Source organism: Somniosus microcephalus, chromosome 21, assembly GCF_052327205.1.
Source record: "Somniosus microcephalus isolate GS21.2 chromosome 21, FLI_Smic_1.0, whole genome shotgun sequence".
Lineage (NCBI taxonomy): Eukaryota > Metazoa > Chordata > Chondrichthyes > Squaliformes > Somniosidae > Somniosus > Somniosus microcephalus.
This window is the reverse complement of record NC_141007.1, coordinates 68828242-68846947: the sequence shown is the minus strand read 5'-3', so window position 1 is coordinate 68846947 and position 18706 is coordinate 68828242. Positions and strand designations below refer to the sequence as shown.

Sequence of the window (18706 nt, the reverse complement as noted above, 5' to 3'; positions counted from 1 at the left end):
CCAGCCCCCTGCCCTTCACAACACTGAGGTTTTACAAGGCGTGCTGTCACCTACCCACTCCTGCATTGATCCCATCTTTCGGCGCACTTCTCTTCGCCCCGGCGCCCGCACTCTGGGACTTGCTCCTTCACTTGTGACCCCTGGCAATAGTTCTGGGGCCGCAAGACTTTGCAAACATTCGCCCTGGAAAGACTCTTCAGTCTGCGAGGATCAGCCAGGCCAGACTCTGCCGATCATTCACAAACACTTCTGTACTCACCGCAGCTGTCTGACCGGCTCCCGGCCAAAGGCCAGCGACTGAAGCAAGACAGAGGCAGCCGCTCCTGGCCTGACCCCCCGCCCCACAACCCGGACACTGACCCCCCCCACCCCCCAAAACCCGGACACTGACCCCCCCACCCCCCAAAACCCGGACACTGACCCCCCCACCCCCCAAAACCCGGACACTGACCCCCCGCCCCCCAAAACCCGGACACTGACCCCCCCACCCCCCAAAACCCGGACACTGACCCCCCGCCCCCCAAAACCCGGACACTGACCCCCCGCCCCACAACCCGGACACTGACCCCCCGCCCCCCAAAACCCGGACACTGACCCCCCGCCCCCCAAAACCCGGACACTGACCCCCCGCCCCACAACCCGGACACTGACCCCCCGCCCCACAACCCGGACACTGACCCCCCGCCCCCCAAAACCCGGACACTGACCCCCCGCCCCACAACCCGGACACTGACCCCCCGCCCCACAACCCGGACACTGACCCCCCGCCCCACAACCCGGACACTGACCCCCCGCCCCCCAAAACCCGGACACTGACCCCCCGCCCCACAACCCGGACACTGACCCCCCGCCCCACAACCCGGACACTGACCCCCCGCCCCCCAAAACCCGGACACTGACCCCCCGCCCCACAACCCGGACACTGACCCCCCGCCCCACAACCCGGACATTGACCCCCCGCCCCACAACCCGGACACTGACCCCCCGCCCCACAACCCGGACACTGACCCCCCGCCCCACAACCCGGACACTGACCCCCCCACCCCCCAAAACCCGGACACTGACCCCCCCACCCCCCAAAACCCGGACACTGACCCCCCGCCCCCCAAAACCCGGACACTGACCCCCCGCCCCCCAAAACCCGGACACTGACCCCCCGCCCCACAACCCGGACACTGACCCCCCGCCCCACAACCCGGACACTGACCCCCCGCCCCACAACCCGGACACTGACCCCCCGCCCCACAACCCGGACACTGACCCCCCGCCCCACAACCCGGACACTGACCCCCCGCCCCACAACCCGGACACTGACCCCCCGCCCCACAACCCGGACACTGACCCCCCGCCCCACAACCCGGACACTGACCCCCCGCCCCACAACCCGGACACTGACCCCCCGCCCCACAACCCGGACACTGGCCCCCCACTCCACAACCCGGACACTGACCCCCCGCCCCACAACCCGGACACTGACCCCCCGCCCCACAACCCGGACACTGACCCCCCACTCCACAACCCGGACACTGACCCCCCGCCCCACAACCCGGACACTGACCCCCCCCAAAACCAGGACACTGACCCCCCGCCCCACAACCCGGACACTGACCCCCCCCCCCCAAACCCAGGACATTGACCCCATCCCACCCACAACCCAGACACTGACCCCCCCCCACTGACACTAACCCCCCCACTGACACTGATCCCCCCACTGACACTGACCCCCCCACTGACACTGACCCCTTCACTGACACTGACCCCTTCACTGACACTGACCCCTTCACTGACACTGACCCCCCCCACTGACACTGACCCCCCCCCCCACTGACACTGACCCCCTCACTGACACTAACCCCCCCCCCCTCCCACACACACACTGACATTCCTGAGCCTGTGGTGTGGGTGGTGTCCCGGGGATTGGGCCAATGCTGACTGTATTGAAGGCTGGAGTCGCGGTCAATCCGGGCAATGCTCCCAGTGCATACAGACAGACAGACAGAGCCTCGAACGCGGCTCGCCGTGACATTCCGGGATGGACCTGGAGGCAGAGCAATGAAGCCACATCGCCATTCCTGCTGCATTGCTACATAACTCACTGGGGAAGGTCAGGTAGTTGAGAGCTCTGATCTCCCCCCCCCCCCCCGCCCCCCAGTATATAAAACAACAGCCTGGGGAAGAAGAGGGTTGAAAAGTCTTCCTTGCCCAGTCCTGTCCCCCCTTCCTTGGCGGGCGGGCGGAGCGCACGGGTCGGCGCTGCCCCACACCCAGTGAGCGCCCGGCTCTGTCTCACCGGGTGGCTCTGACCGCCCGGAGCTCCGGCCACATCCACCGGCACCAAAAAACAACACCAAACAACAACAGGTAGCACACAACACAGGCGGAAACCGCACGCCAGTACAACGGAGAGTCAAACTTCCAGCAGGTGACCCACCTTCCAGCGGCTGAGATGGACAGGTGCTCCCGGGAAACCGACAGCAACATCTTGCTCTGCGGGCTGAGTGCAGGTGTCCTTTCTCTTAATCTTCAAGTAATCCCAAAAGCGCGCGATTTAAAATAAAAAAGAGACTCGATGCAGACAGTGAGAAAAGTTTGCATGGGATTCCGCGATCGACGACGGATCTGACAGTGCTGTTAGCTTGTTTCTCTTAAATCCGTGTCTCTCGCTTTTGCTGAGAAGTTGAGAGCTCAGAACCAGCACCTCACTGGTGGGAACTGAGAGCATGCGCAACCAATCCAGCAACCACCCGCCTGCAGTAATTAACATCGAATCATAGAATGATGCAGCGCCGAAGGAGGCCATTCAGCCCATCCTGCCTGTGCCAGCTATCCAATAGAGCTATCCAACTCCCCCAGCAGCCCTGCAATATTTTCTCCTCTTCAAGTATTGATCCAATCCCCTTTTGAAAGTTACTATTGAATCTGCTTCTGCCGCCCTTCCATGCAGCGCATTCCCGATCACAACCACTCCCTGTGTAACTTTTTTCCTCATGTTGCAGCTTTTTTTTGGCCAAATATCTTAAATCTGTGCCCTCTGGTTACTGAATCTCCTGCCAGTGGAAACATTCATGATTCTGAACACCTCGATCAAATCTTTGCTAAACCTTCTCTGCTCTAAGGAGAAACACCCCAGTTTTTCCAGTCTCTCCACGTAACTGAAGTCCCTCATCCTAGGTACCATTCTAGTTCATCTCCTCTGCACCCTCTCCAAGGCCTTGACATCCTTCCTAAAGTATGATGCCCAGAAGTGTAGACAATCCTCCAGCTCAGGCCGAAGTGTTGTTTTCTACTTATAAAATCCTTGCTTTTGTCACTGGGACAGGCTGGGGTCGTGTAAGCCGCTTTTCATGTTAGCCACCCGATTCTAAATCGTTGTGGGGGAATGATGCGATTTTAACTTAAGTGGGCAATTGAGTTCCAGCGTGTGGGAACCCATGGCCCACCGACCGGATTGCCTCCCCCTCTTCCGTGGCCATGTTCGCGCCCGGGTGGCCCTAGAGATGGAGCACGCGGTGTCTGCCGGCACGCTCGAGCTTTTTCGTGACCGGTGGGCGCCGCGGGGACTGGAGTGCATAATTAATCAGGACAACCAAATTTTAATTTGATTGGTGGAGGGTTATTTAAAAGGGTTATTGGGTTTTTGTCACCTTATTTGTGAATTTGTTTTTTGGTCGAATTAAAAGAGAGGGAACCCATGGCCCAATTAGTTTTTTCAGTCTGAAACTCGCCTCCGATGACGTCATCATTGCTGCTGCATTTAAGGTCTGCAACAAGCCTTGCTTCTTCTGCAGACTGCCAACCTTTTGGCCTTTCATGTGAGAGGGACCTGGAGGCAGAATGACCAGCCGGAGACCTAGGTCTGCTCCCAGGTTTGATGACGTTGCCCTGCAAGCTTTAGTGGAGGGAGCAAGAGCCAATAAAGAGGTGCTCTTCCCTTCTTCAGGGAGGAAGAAGCCTCCCCAGCAGACCAAGGCTGTGTGGATCCAGGTGGCCCAGGAGGTCAACTCATTGTCGATAACCCACAGAACCTGGATTCAGTGCAGGAAGAGGTTTCATGACCTTCTGCGCACTGGAAAAGTGAGTATGACTTTCCCATCACCCTCAATCTGATCCCCATTGCCTCTCCTCACCAGCACTCAGCTTTAGCAACCTCTTCCTCCACATCCCACTTGACACTGACATCCATGCACCCTAACCCATTCCCTCTCTCTCTATGGTCACATTCACCTAGCTATGCGACTATGCAGCCCTCACACTCCCTATCACTGTGATGCTATGAAAACAACTTACAACACACAGGGAGGGCCCTTGGTCTTGCCACCTCACTCCATCTTTGTTTCCTTCTAAGCATCTATGCTATGGATTCTCTACACTCACTCCTTCATTCTCACTCAAACTCCACTTGTCTCCCTCATTGCAGGAAAAGAGAGCTCACAATGAGAGGGAAAGAGCGATGACAGGAGGAGGGCCACCCTCAGTAGCCCAGCTCACCCCCTGGGAGGAGGCGGTCCTGGAGATCGTGGGAGTGGAGGATGATGCGCAAGTGGGGGACGGACAGATGGGTGCATCACAACAAGCTGGTGACAGAATAGTGTTCCATCTCTCTCATGACATTGCATGAGTCACTGATAATGATTCTGATAAGGGCAGCACGGTGGCATAGTGGTTAGCACTGTTGCCTCACAGCGCCAGGGACCCGGGTTCAAATCCGGCCTCGGGTGACTGTCTGTGTGGAGTTTGCACATTCTCCCCGTGTTTGCGTGGGTTTTCTCCGGGTGCTCCGGTTTCCTCCCACAGTCCAAAGATGTGCGGGTTAGGTTGATTGGCCATGATAAAAATTGACCCTTAGTGTTAGGGGGGATTAAATACGTGGGGTTACAGGGATAGGGCTTGGGTAGGATGGCTGTCGGTGTAGGGACCGGGTGCTAGGGTTTGGATGATCAGCCATGATCTCGTTGAATGGCGGAGCAGGCTCGAAGGGCCGAATGGCCTACTCCTGCTCCTATCTTCTATGTTTCTATGAAGCTCTAACAGATGGACTTATGATCATCTGCAATGTGCATGTAACCTTGGCATCACATCTCTGACTCTTTCCTTTACTCCCCCACAGGACCATCGACAGCACCCGTCCCCACTAGCCAGGAGGAAGAGCCTGAGCATCCAGACTCCTCAGAGGAAGCTGCAACCTCTGAGGGCGCAGCATCAGCAGAATTCAGCGCACCCAGCACCAGCGCAAACACTCACACCTCGGTGGGACCTTCGTGAGATAAAGTAGTGTTGTCACCTAGTGTATCACAGCTCACAAGTGAGCATCAGCAGATGGTAGAGACAGGGACAGCAGTGGAGAGTCCTTGTTGGAGGGCGCAGGACTCTGCCAGCTTGGCTCTGCTGCATGTCGACCCTCTGCCTCTGGGTCCATCCACAAGATCAGTGGTGTTGGAACTCCAGGAACAGATGCAGGCGTCTCTGGCAGGTTTTGTCTCCAGGGTCACTGCGAGTGTGGAGCGAATGGAGGAGTCCATTGCCAACATGAGCAGAGCCTTTGTGGAGTCATTGGTGCATGAACGCATCACCATGGAAAGGATGGCAACCTCCATGGAGGTGATAAGTCAACAGAGTGCAGAAAACATGGTGAGTGTTCAGAATAGACTGACATCTCTGGAGGAGCGATGGTCTTCTATTGAACAGAGAAACCAGACCTTCATGGAAGTCCTTCTGAGTAGGACTGCCAGTGCAGATACAGGTCCCCATGGCCCCACTGATGTGCAGCAAGGTGCTCTCAAGCCACGTGCAAGCGCTGAGGGGGACCTGACCTGTTGTGTATGTACCTTTAAGGGAATAACTGGTCTCAGACTGCAGTACCGGCAGTGACCACCCCTGTATAAAAGGCTTCTGTAGTTTCAGTTTCCAGGTTGTCTCCATTCAGTAAAGACGTGTTATAATCAACTCCTGCAGTCCGTGTCTCGATTATACACGGACATAATACTGGCGACAAGTAAGAAACGAACTTACCTGCAACTCGGCAGCACCTCAGACGACGTTATTGAAGGTCGAAGCCAGAAGCAAGAAAAGAAAAATCCAAAGAAACTCGAGAAATGGGCGTCGACCGTGGGCAACCGCCCTCCAAATCATCGAATTGAAAAGTGCAGGAGAGACTGTCGAGAGCCAGGCTTGGTTCTCCAGTCTGTGGTTTCCCAGCTAATCGGGCTGGTGGCAGGTAGTGCACTGATCCTTCCTGGGCTGCGGCGGGCTAGAGCTCGATCGGGTGGCTCTGCAACGGGGCCGGGCAGCGAGTCGGGAAGCAAAGAGAGAGAGAGAGGGTGGAGCACACAGGGCGCGGCCGGTGCTCCGAATCCGGGCAGCGTTCGGACCTAAGAAGAGGGAGGGAAGTGTCCCAGAGGGTCCGCGCCATGACGGGAACGGTTCTTCAATTAACGGAGCAAATATTGAAGCGCGATAGAAAAATAAAAATACCGCGGAGAGCGGCGTTGGCAGCAGCGATCAGGGAGGCGCGAAGACCATAGGGCGTCGCCATTACAGGATAGTAAAATAAATATAATCGGCAGCAACAGCGTTGGCAGCCGCGGCAGCGGCGGCAAAGCGCGGGAGGCACCATCTTAGATTTTCAAGATGCCAAAGACTGGTGATATCACTGCCTTCGATAATGCAATAGAAGACTGGACCACGTATGTGGAAAGAGTCGAGGTATATTGCGAGGCAAACGAAATAGCCGATGAGAAAAAGGCATCGGTATTGCTAAATTTAATGGGCGCAAGAACGTACGGCCTATTGCGGGACCTGATTACTCCAGCCAAACCGAAGGCGAAGAGTTTTAACAAAATTGTTGCTATCCTACAGGAACACCTAAATCCTACACCGCTGCTGATAGCAGAAAGATTTAAATTCCACAAGAGAAGTCAGCATAAAAATGAGAGCAATGCTGATTACCTTACGGAACTACGCAAGCTATCAAAGCACTGCCAGTTCGGAGCAGGACTGGCAGATACCTTACGGGACAAATTTGTCTGTGGACTCCTGAGTGAAGGAACCCAGAAGAGGTTACTCTCAGAGAAAGAGCTGACGCTAGATAAGGCTTTCAGCATGGCAGTATCGTACGAAGCAGCAGCAAGGGGAGCTGTGGAAATACAACAAAAGCCACAGGAATACAGCACCCACGAAATGACACGGGGATTTGCAAAATGTTATCGCTGTGGCAGAACAAACCATGACCAGAAGGACTGCTGGTCCAAGGACAAAATATGCAGGCAATGCAGAAAGATGGGACACATTGCACGAGTTTGCAGGTCTGGGAAGAAGACCAACGACAACAAAAAGGCTACTAAGGAACCGTACAGGAAAGTACAAAAGATGACGGACAGTAGTTCCGAAGACCAGATGAGCGATAGTGAATCCGGGAACAAGAGACTAAGCTGTCTCAAACTTCACAACGTAATCGCAAAAGAGGATCACCGAACCATTTGGGTCACCCTCACGATAGCAGGGTCCCAAGTCAAAATGGAATTGGATACAGGATCAGCTCTAACCGTCATGAATCGGCGAGACTACGAGCGGCTATTCTCACACATACCCTTGAGAGAGACATCCATTGTATTGAGGATGTATACGGGGCAAAAGGTATACCCCAGAGGAAAAATAAGGGTGCCTGTCGAATACAATGGCAAGGAAATACGGAAATTGTATCTCTACATTCTGCAAGATGGTGGACCACCGTTATTGGGACGTGAATGGATCAGAAAGATAAGTTTAGACTGGCACTCCATTCAGGCACTGACGGTGGCTGGTAAAAAGGATGACGACGTCACTCCTGGACGATTGTCAACAATCTTAGCTGATGCCAAAGAGGTATTTCAACAAGAACTGGGCGCTCTTAAAGGCGTAACCGCCTCGATAAAAATAGAGGAGAATGCAATTCCCAAGTTTTTCAAAGCAAGACCGGTACCATATGCAATTCGCCCAGCCGTCGAGGCAGAGCTGGAGAATCTGGAGAATGCAGGCGTGTTATCTAAGGTAGACTGGAGCGAGTGGGTGACACCCATCGTTCCTGTCATGAAGAAAACGTCAAACAATAAGTCTGAGGAGCCAAGGAAGGTTCGCATCTGTGGGGACTTCAAGGTGATGGTGAACCCAGTCCTGCACACAGTACAATATCCTCTTCCAAAGATAGAAGATATCTTCGCCTCACTATCTGGAGGGAAGCGTTTTACAAAAATTGACCTAGCACAAGCATATTTGCAGATGGAGGTTGAAGAATCCTCTAGGAAGTATCTCACGATAAACACTCACAAAGGTCTTTACCAGTATAATCGACTGATATTCGGAGTAGCATCAGCTCCGGCGACATGGCAAAGAGCGATGGAACAAGTCCTGCAAGGGATTCCGGGGACTCAGTGTTACTTGGACGACATCCTAGTGACAGGTGAAGATGACAGTGAACACCTTGCCAACCTAGAGCAGGTGCTCACTAGACTACGTGAACATGGGCTATGAGGCAATCGCCCCAAGTGTGAGTTTTTTAAGAAACAGATATCGTATTGTGGCCACGTGATTGATGAAGAGGGGTTGCATAAGTCCCCTGACAAAATTGAAGCGGTAGTTAAGGCTCCAGTGCCTGAAAATGTGTCGCAACTGAGGTCATTCCTCGGATTGGTGAATTACTACCATAAGTTTTTGCCGAATTTGTCCACAATTCTGCATCCACTGAACGCCCTACTACGAACGGGAGTAGCATGGAAATGGAGCGATGAATGTAAGCGAGCCTTTCAGAAGAGTAAGGACTTAATCACTTCAAGAGAAGTATTGGCTCACTACAACCCATCACTACCGATAAGACTGGCGTGTGATGCGTCTCCCTACGGCATTGGGGCGGTACTGTCACCTAAATTCCTTGATGGTTCAGAGAGGCCGATAGCTTTTGCGTCACGCTCGTTAACTTCAGCCGAGCGTAACTACGCCCAGATTGACAGAGAGGCCCTCAGCCTGGTGTGGGGGGTGAAGAAGTTCAATCACTACCTGCACGGTCAGAAATTTACTCTACTAACTGATCATCAACCTCTTGTCTCCATTTTCAACCCTCAGAAGGGCGTACCGATAATGACGGCACAATGGCTACAGAGGTGGTCCCTTTTCCTAGGGGCACACCAATATGACATCGAGTACAAAGGAACTAAACAGCATGGGAATGCTGATGGATTGTCGCGCCTACCGTTGCCGACGGTGGAAGAAGAACTGGCAGTGGATCCAGTGGAGTTATTCCACTCGACTATAGTCGAATGTCTCCCTGTGACGAATGCAAACATAGAAAAGGAAACACGAAATGACCCGACACTCTCCTGGGTCTATGATTTAACGGTGAAGGGATGGCCAGCACATGGCGAACCACTGCTGCCAGCATTCTCGCCGAGAAGAGAACAGCTGTCAGTCTGCAGAGGAACCTTGATGCGTGGATCCAGAGTAGTAATTCCACCCAAATTGAAGGATAGAGTGCTCAATGAGCTTCATGAGGGTCATCTGGGAGGGGTGAAAATGAAGAACTTAGCCAGAGCGTTTGTGTGGTGGCCGGGAATCGATAGAGAAATTGAAGAGATGACCAAAAGCTGTACAGGATGCCAGAAGGTCCAAAACGCCCACCACAAGCCCCTCTACATCCATGGGAGTGGCCCTCATCTCCATGGCAAAGGGTGCACATTGATTTTGCTGGTCCCTTTATGGACTCAATGTTTTTAATTGCGGTGGATGCACATTCAAAGTGGCCAGAGGTAATAAAAATGTCCTCAACCACCACAGAAAAAACTATCACAGTCTTACGAACCATATTCGCCAGGAATGGGCTGCCTGAACAGATTTGCTCTGACAATGGACCACAGTTTGTGTCTGAAGAGTTCCGGAGGTTCTTAAAGAACAATGGTGTTAAGCATTACACATCCGCCCCATATCATCCAGCCACTAATGGATTGGCCGAGAGGTTTGTTCAAACATTCAAGAAGGCTATCAAGGCAATGTGTAATGAAGATATACCCCTACAACACAAGGCGGATAACTTCTTGTTTGCCTACCGGAATGCGACACATGCGGTTACCAACCAAACTCCAGCCATGATGTTCTTCAATCGAAGACTACGATGCCGCTTGGATTTGGTTAAGCCAAACGTCAGAAGAGATGTGGAGAACAGGCAGTTTCAGAATATGAATGAAAGGCCGACCAGGAGTTTTAAGATAGGTCAACCAGTTTTGGCCCGGGACTACCGCACAGAGAAATGGCAGCCAGGAACGATCTGTACACGGCAAGGACCTCTAATGTATACCGTGGACGTTGGAGAGAGCATTGTAAGACGCCATGCTGACCAGATTCTAGAGTCACTGGAAAATGTCAACTCCACACCATGATCTGATACACCTGGCGATGAAACCGAAGTACCAATTGCATCTACCGCAGAATCGGTGATATTGGAAGCAGACGAACCAAACAACGACATTGATTCTGACTCAACCTTGCCAGAAGAACCTGATCTCCCAAAGAGGCGTTATCCAGACAGAATCAGGAAGCCTCCTCAAAGACTGAACTTAATTGCTTAACTTCAACCAATGTATCTAGCAACCGTAATTGTAATTGTAATTAGTTATTATTTAGTTGTTAAATGAATGTTATGTACTGTTTATCTAAAAGGGGAGGAATTGTTGTTTATGTACCTTTAAGGGAATAACTGGTCTCAGACTGCAGTACCGGCAGTGACCACCCCTGTGTAAAAGGCCCTAGCAGGCTTCTGTAGTTTCAGTTTCCAGGTTGCCTCCATTCAGTAAAGACTTGTTAAAATCAACTCCTGCAGTCCGTGTCTCAATTATACACGAACATAATATGACCCATGAGAGGGAAGTTGGTGGCAGACATCAAGGAAGTGGGGGCTCCTCTCCAAGCGCTCACACTTCCATGCCACTGCAGAGCCCTCGGTCAGAGCCCCACCAGAGTCCACACCCAACTGAGATGGGCGTCTCAACCCCTGCACAGCCGCAGGAGCAGCAGACTGTGGCGAGCCCACACAGGTTCGCAACCCCAGAGGACGCCCGCCAAAGCTGTCGAGACAGGAGCAGCAAGAAAGTGAGCAATGGGCCTCCACATCTGCTGAAGCCACAGGGGAAGCGCCACGTAGGAGCATGCGTAAGAGAAAGATACTGCACAAGTAGTCGCAAGGGTAGTCACTTGGGAGAAATTTGATGTTTAATATTAAAAAGCCATCAGATGGTTACTGTAAATAAAAAATCTGATGGCTACTGCTGCAGTTGTGGCGTGTGTCATTTCGCTAATGGGACTTCCACATTGAGGGCTTAGGATTACTTGGTATATGCCTCAGTTGAGGAAGCGCTCAGTGAAGGTGGTGAGAGGGGTTTCCCAGGAGGTCACACTGGAGATGGGTGTCAGGCTCCAAATTTGCACAGCTGTGGTTATGCCTTCTAAAAGTTCCCCCAGACCTGAGACAACAAAATCCTGCCACCTGCAAATGATGGCTGATCAAATATCCTATTTAATGGTGGAGCTGCAGCTAATAGTCAGCAATCCAATTGTGCTCCCGCCAGGTTTCACCGTCGTGTTTCAGAGCAGGCATGCTTCACATCGGAAAAGGGTTAAAATCACCAAGGCCTTTCAAAATGGGATGATAGAGGCAATTTAGTGCTTGTTAAGGGCCTTAAGAGCCTATCCCGCCTCTTGGAGGTGGGACGGAGATGGGAGCAGTAAACACGATTTCTTGAAAATTGCTTGGAGGCGGGATGGAGGCGGGGCTGGGCCCGCCCGCCACTTTTTGCAATTTTAACATCCCACACGCCTCCATTCCCGCCTCCACGGCCCCGTGAAATTCGCACCCTATGCCTCCACTTATGAAGCCATGGTAACCGTATCCTTTTTAAACTGCCCCCTCAACTTGTCCTGCACCTTCAAAGGCTTGAGTGCGCACACCCCGACGTCCCGCTGTTCCTGCACTCCTTTTAAATTGTACCATTTAGTTTATATTGCCTCTCCTCATTCATCTTAGCAAAATGAATTATTTCACACAACTGCATTAAATTTCATCTCCCACGTGTCCGCCTACTTAATAGGTGCTGCATTACAGAGAGATCATGCCCAGTAATTAAAACTCTGTCCTGTATTAGAGATAGATCACACCCAGTAATTAACACACTCTGTCCTCTGTTAGAGAGATAGATCACCCCCAGTAATTAACAGACTCTGCCCTGTACTAGAGATAGATCACCCCCAGTAATTAACACACTCTGTCCTGTATCAGAGATAGATCATCCCCAGTAATTAACACACTCTGTCCTGTATTAGAGAGATAGATCACCCCAGTAATTAACACACTCTGTCCTGTATTAGAGACAGATCACCCCCAGTAATTAATACACTCTGTCTGTATTAGAGATAGATCACCGTCAGTAATTAACACACTCTGTCCTGTATTAAAGAGATAGATCACCCCAGTAATTAACACACTCTGTCCGGTATTAGAGAGATAGATTGCCCCCAGTAATTAACACACTCTGTCCTGTATTAGCGAGATAGATCACCCCCAGAAATTAACACACTCGTCCTGTATTAGAGAGATAGATCACCCCCAGTAATTAACACACTCTGTCCTGTATTAGAGATAGATCACCCCCAGTAAGTAACACACTCTGTCCTGTATTAGAGAGATAGATCACCCCCAGGAATTAACACACTCTGTCCTGTATTAGAGAGATAGATTACCCCCAGTAATTAACACACTCTGTCCTGTATTAGAGATAGATCACCCCCAGTAATTAACACACTCTGTCCTGGATTAGAGAGATAGATCACCCCGAGTAGTTAACATACTCTGTCCTGTATTAGAGAGATAGATCACCCCCAGTAATTAACACACTCTGTCCTGTATTAGAGAGGTCGATCACCCCCAGTAATTAACACACTCTGTCCTGTATTAGAGGTAGATCACACCCAGTAATTAACACACTCTGTCCTGTATTAGAGAGATAGATCACCCCCAGTAATTAACACACTCTGTCCTGTATTAGAGAGATAGATCACCCCCAGTAATTAACACACTCTGTCCTGTATTAGAGAGATAGATCACCCCCAGTAATTAACACACTCTGTCCTGTATTAGAGAGATAGATCACCCCCAGTAATTAACACACTCTGTCCTCTATTAGAGAGATAGATCACCCCCAGTAAGTAGCACATTCTGTCCTGTATGAGAGAGATAGATCACCCCCAGTAATTAACACACTCTGTCCTGTATTAGAGAGACAGATCACCCGCAGGAATTAACACACTCTGTCCTGCATTAGAGATAGATCACCCCCAGTAATTAACACACTCTGACCTGTATTAGAGATAGATCACCCCCAGTAATTAACACACTCTGTCCTGAATTAGAGAGATAGATCACCCCCAGTAATTAACACACTCTGTACTGTATTAGAGATAGATCACTCCCAGTAATTAACACACTCTCCTGTATTAGAGAGATAGGTCACCCCCAGTAATTAACACACTCTGTCCTGTATTGGAGCTAGATCACCCCCAGTAATTAACACACTCTGTCCTGTATTAGAGATAGATCACCTCCAGTAATTAACACACTCTGTCCTGTATTAGAGAGATAGATCACCCCCAGTAATTAACACACTCTGTCCTGTATTAGAGATAGATCACCCCAGTAATTAACAAACTCTGTCCTGTATTAGAGAGATAGATCACCCCCAGTAATTAACACACTCTGTCCTGTATTAGAGAGATAGATCACCCCCAGTAATTAACACACTCTGTCCTGTATTAGAGAGATAGATCACCCCAGTAATTAACACACTCTGTCCTGTAATAGGGAGATAGATCACCCCAAGTAATTAACAAACTCTGTCCAATATTAGAGGTACATCACGCCCAGTAATTAACACACTCTGTCCTGTATTGAAGGGATAGATCACCCCCAGTAATTAACACACTCTGTCCTGTATTAGAGAGATAGATCACCCCCAGTAATTAACACACTCTGTCCTGTATTAGAGAGATAGATCACCCCCAGTAATTAACACACTCTGTCCTGTATCAGAGAGATAGATCACCCCCAGTAATTAACACACTCTGTCCTGTATTAGAGATAGATCACCCCCAGTAATTAACACACTCTGTCCTGTATTAGAGAGATAGATCACCCCGAGTAGTTAACACACTCTGTCCTGTATTAGAGAGGTAGATCACCCCCAGTAATTAACACACCCTGTCCTGTATTAGAAGTGGATCACGCCCAGTAATTAACACACACTGTCCTGTATTAGAGAGATAGATCAACCCCAGTAATTAACACAATCTGTCCTGTATTAGAGAGATAGATCACCCCCAGTAATTAACACACTCTGTCCTGTATTAGAGAGATAGATCGCCCCCAGTAATTAACACACTCTGTCCTGTATCAGAGAGATAGATCACCCCGAGTAATTAACACACTCTGTCCTGTATTAGAGAGATAGATCACCCCCAGTAATTAACACACTCTGTCCTCTATTAGAGAGATAGATCACCCCCAGTAAGTAACACACTCAGTCCTGTATGAGAGAGATAGATCACCCCCAGTAATTAACACACTCTGTCCTGTATTAGAGAGACAGATCACCCCCAGTAATTAACACACTCTGTCCTGTATTAGAGAGATAGATCACCCCCAATAATTAACACACTGTCCTGCATTAGAGATAGATCACCCCCAGTAATTAACACACTCTGACCTGTATTAGAGATAGATCACCCCCAGTAATTAACACACTCTGTTCTGTATTAGAGAGATAGATCACCCCCAGTAATTAACACACTCTGTCCTTTATTAGAGATAGATCACCCTCAGTAATTAACACACTCTGTCCTGTATTAGAGATAGATCACTCCCAGTAGTTAACATACTCTCTCCTGTATTAGAGAGATAAATCACCCCAGTAATTAACACACTCTGTCCTGTATTAGAGATAGATCACCCCCAGTAATTAACACACTCTGTCCGGTATTAGAGAGATAGATCACCCCTAAGTAATTAAGACAATCTGTCCTGTATTAGAGAGATAGATCACCCGCAGTAATTAACACACTCTGGCCTGTATAAGAGATAGATCACCCCCAGTAATTAACACACTCTGTCCTGTATTAGAGAGGTAGATCACCCCCAGTAATTAACACATTCCGTCCTGTATTAGAGAGAGAGGTCCCCCCAGTAATTAACACACTCTGTCCTGTATTGGAGAGATAGATCACGCCCAGTAATTAACACACTCTGCCCTGTATTAGAGAGATAGATCATCCCCAGTAATTAACACACTCTCTCCTGTATTAGAGATAGATCACCCCCAGTAATTAACACAATCTGTCCTGTATTAGAGATAGATCACCCCCAGTAATTCACACACTCTGTCCTGTATTAGAGATAGATCACCCCCACTAATTAACAGACTCTGTCCTGTATTAGAGAGATAGATCACCCCCAGTAATTAACACACTCTGTCCTGTATTAGAGAGATAGATCACCCCCAGTAATTAACATACTCTGTCCTGTATTAGAGAGATAAATCACCCCCAGTAATTAACACACTCTGTGCTGTATTAGAGATAGATCACCCCCAGTAATTAACACACTCTGTCCAATATTAGAGGTACATCACGCCCAGTAATTAACACACTCTGTCCTGTATTGAAGGGATAGATCACCCCCAGTAATTAACACACTCTGTCCTGTATTAGAGAGATAGATCACCCCCAGTAATTAACACACACTGTCCTGTATTAGAGAGATAGATCAACCCCAGTAATTAACACACTCTGTACTGTATTAGAGATAGATCACTCCCAGTAATTAACACACTCTCCTGTATTAGAGAGATAGGTCACGCCCAGTAATTAACACACTCTGTCCTGTATTGGAGCTAGATCACCCCCAGTAATTAACACACTCTGTCCTGTATTAGAGATAGATCACCTCCAGTAATTAACACACTCTGTCCTGTATTAGAGAGATAGATCACCCCCAGTAATTAACACACTCTGTCCTGTATTAGAGATAGATCACCCCCAGTAATTAACAAACTCTGTCCTGTATTAGAGAGATAGATCACCCCCAGTAATTAACACACTCTGTCCTGTATTAGAGAGATAGATCACCCCCAGTAATTAACACACTCTGTCCTGTATTAGAGAGATAGATCACCCCCAGTAATTAACAAACTCTGTCCAATATTAGAGGTACATCACGCCCAGTAATTAACACACTCTGTCCTGTATTGAAGGGATAGATCACCCCCAGTAATTAACACACTCTGTCCTGTATTAGAGAGATAGATCACCCCCAGTAATTAACACACTCTGTCCTGTATTAGAGAGATAGATCACCCCCAGTAATTAACACACTCTGTCCTGTATCAGAGAGATAGATCACCCCCAGTAATTAACACACTCTGTCCTGTATTAGAGATAGATCACCCCCAGTAATTAACACACTCTGTCCTGTATTAGAGAGATAGATCACCCCGAGTAGTTAACACACTCTGTCCTGTATTAGAGAGGTAGATCACCCCCAGTAATTAACACACCCTGTCCTGTATTAGAAGTGGATCACGCCCAGTAATTAACACACACTGTCCTGTATTAGAGAGATAGATCAACCCCAGTAATTAACACAATCTGTCCTGTATTAGAGAGATAGATCACCCCCAGTAATTAACACACTCTGTCCTGTATTAGAGAGATAGATCGCCCCCAGTAATTAACACACTCTGTCCTGTATCAGAGAGATAGATCACCCCGAGTAATTAACACACTCTGTCCTGTATTAGAGAGATAGATCACCCCCAGTAATTAACACACTCTGTCCTCTATTAGAGAGATAGATCACCCCCAGTAAGTAACACACTCAGTCCTGTATGAGAGAGATAGATCATCCCCAGTAATTAACACACTCTGTCCTGTATTAGAGAGACAGATCACCCCCAGTAATTAACACACTCTGTCCTGTATTAGAGAGATAGATCACCCCCAATAATTAACACACTGTCCTGCATTAGAGATAGATCGCCCCCAGTAATTAACACACTCTGGCCTGTATAAGAGATAGATCACCCCCAGTAATTAACACACTCTGTCCTGTATTAGAGAGGTAGATCAGCCCCAGTAATTATCACACTCTGTCCTGTATTAGAGAGATAGATCACCCCCAGTAATTAACACATTCCGTCCTGTATTAGAGAGAGAGGTCCCCCCAGTAATTAACACACTCTGTCCTGTATTGGAGAGATAGATCACGCCCAGTAATTAACACACTCTGTCCTGTATTAGAGAGATAGATCATCCCCAGTAATTAACACACTCTCTCCTGTATTAGAGATAGATCACCCCCAGTAATTAACACAATCTGTCCTGTATTAGAGATAGATCACCCCCAGTAATTCACACACTCTGTCCTGTATTAGAGATAGATCACCCCCACTAATTAACAGACTCTGTCCTGTATTAGAGAGATAGATCACCCCCAGTAATTAACACACTCTGTCCTGTATTAGAGAGATAGATCACCCCCAGTAATTAACATACTCTGTCCTGTATTAGAGAGATAAATCACCCCAGTAATTAACACACTCTGTGCTGTATTAGAGATAGATCACCCCCAGTAATTAACACACTCTGACCTGTATTAGAGATAGATCACCCCCAGTAATTAACACACTCTGTTCTGTATTAGAGAGATAGATCACCCCCAGTAATTAACACACTCTGTCCTTTATTAGAGATAGATCACCCTCAGTAATTAACACACTGTGTCCTGTATTAGAGATAGATCACTCCCAGTAGTTAACACACTCTCTCCTGTATTAGAGAGATAGATCACCCCAGTAATGAACACACTCTGTCCTGTATTAGAGATAGATCACCCCCAGTAATTAACACACTCTGTCATGTATTGCAGAGATAGATCACCCCCAGTAGTTCACATACACTGTCCTGTATTAGAGAAATAGATCACCCCCAGTAATTAACACACTCTGTCCTGTATTAGAGAGATAGATCGCCCCTAGTAATTAACGCACTCTGCCCTGTATTAGAGAGATAGATCACCCCCAGAAATTAACACACTCTGTCCGGTATTAGAGAGATAGATCACCCCTAAGTAATTAAGACAATCTGTCCTGTATTAGAGAGATAGATCACCCGCAGTAATTAACACACTCTGGCCTGTATAAGAGATAGATCACCCCCAGTAATTAACACACTCTGTCCTGTATTAGAGAGGTAGATCAGCCCCAGTAATTATCACACTCTGTCCTGTATTAGAGAGATAGATCACCCCCAGTAATTAACACATTCCGTCCTGTATTAGAGAGAGAGGTCCCCCCAGTAATTAACACACTCTGTCCTGTATTGGAGAGATAGATCACGCCCAGTAATTAACACACTCTGTCCTGTATTAGAGAGATAGATCATCCCCAGTAATTAACACACTCTCTCCTGTATTAGAGATAGATCACCCCCAGTAATTAACACAATCTGTCCTGTATTAGAGATAGATCACCCCCAGTAATTCACACACTCTGTCCTGTATTAGAGATAGATCACCCCCACTAATTAACAGACTCTGTCCTGTATTAGAGAGATAGATCACCCCCAGTAATTAACACACTCTGTCCTG

At 48.9% G+C, this 18706-nt stretch overlaps 1 protein-coding gene across 2 annotated transcripts in view; it reads right to left on the bottom strand.

Annotated features, from left to right (window-relative positions):
- The window catches only part of gcgra (glucagon receptor a), a 120583-nt gene extending 117876 nt beyond the window's left edge, over window positions 1-2707 (bottom strand). The window contains exon 1 of one of the 2 annotated variants that reach the window (XM_085963865.1): window positions 2432-2707. The gene's annotated coding sequence lies outside the window, so the exon portion shown is untranslated. Of the gene's footprint in view, window positions 1-54; window positions 258-2431 lie in introns of those variants that run through there. The other variant, XM_085963864.1, reaches the window with a different exon arrangement.
- Between the last annotated feature and the right edge of the window lie 15999 nt (window positions 2708-18706).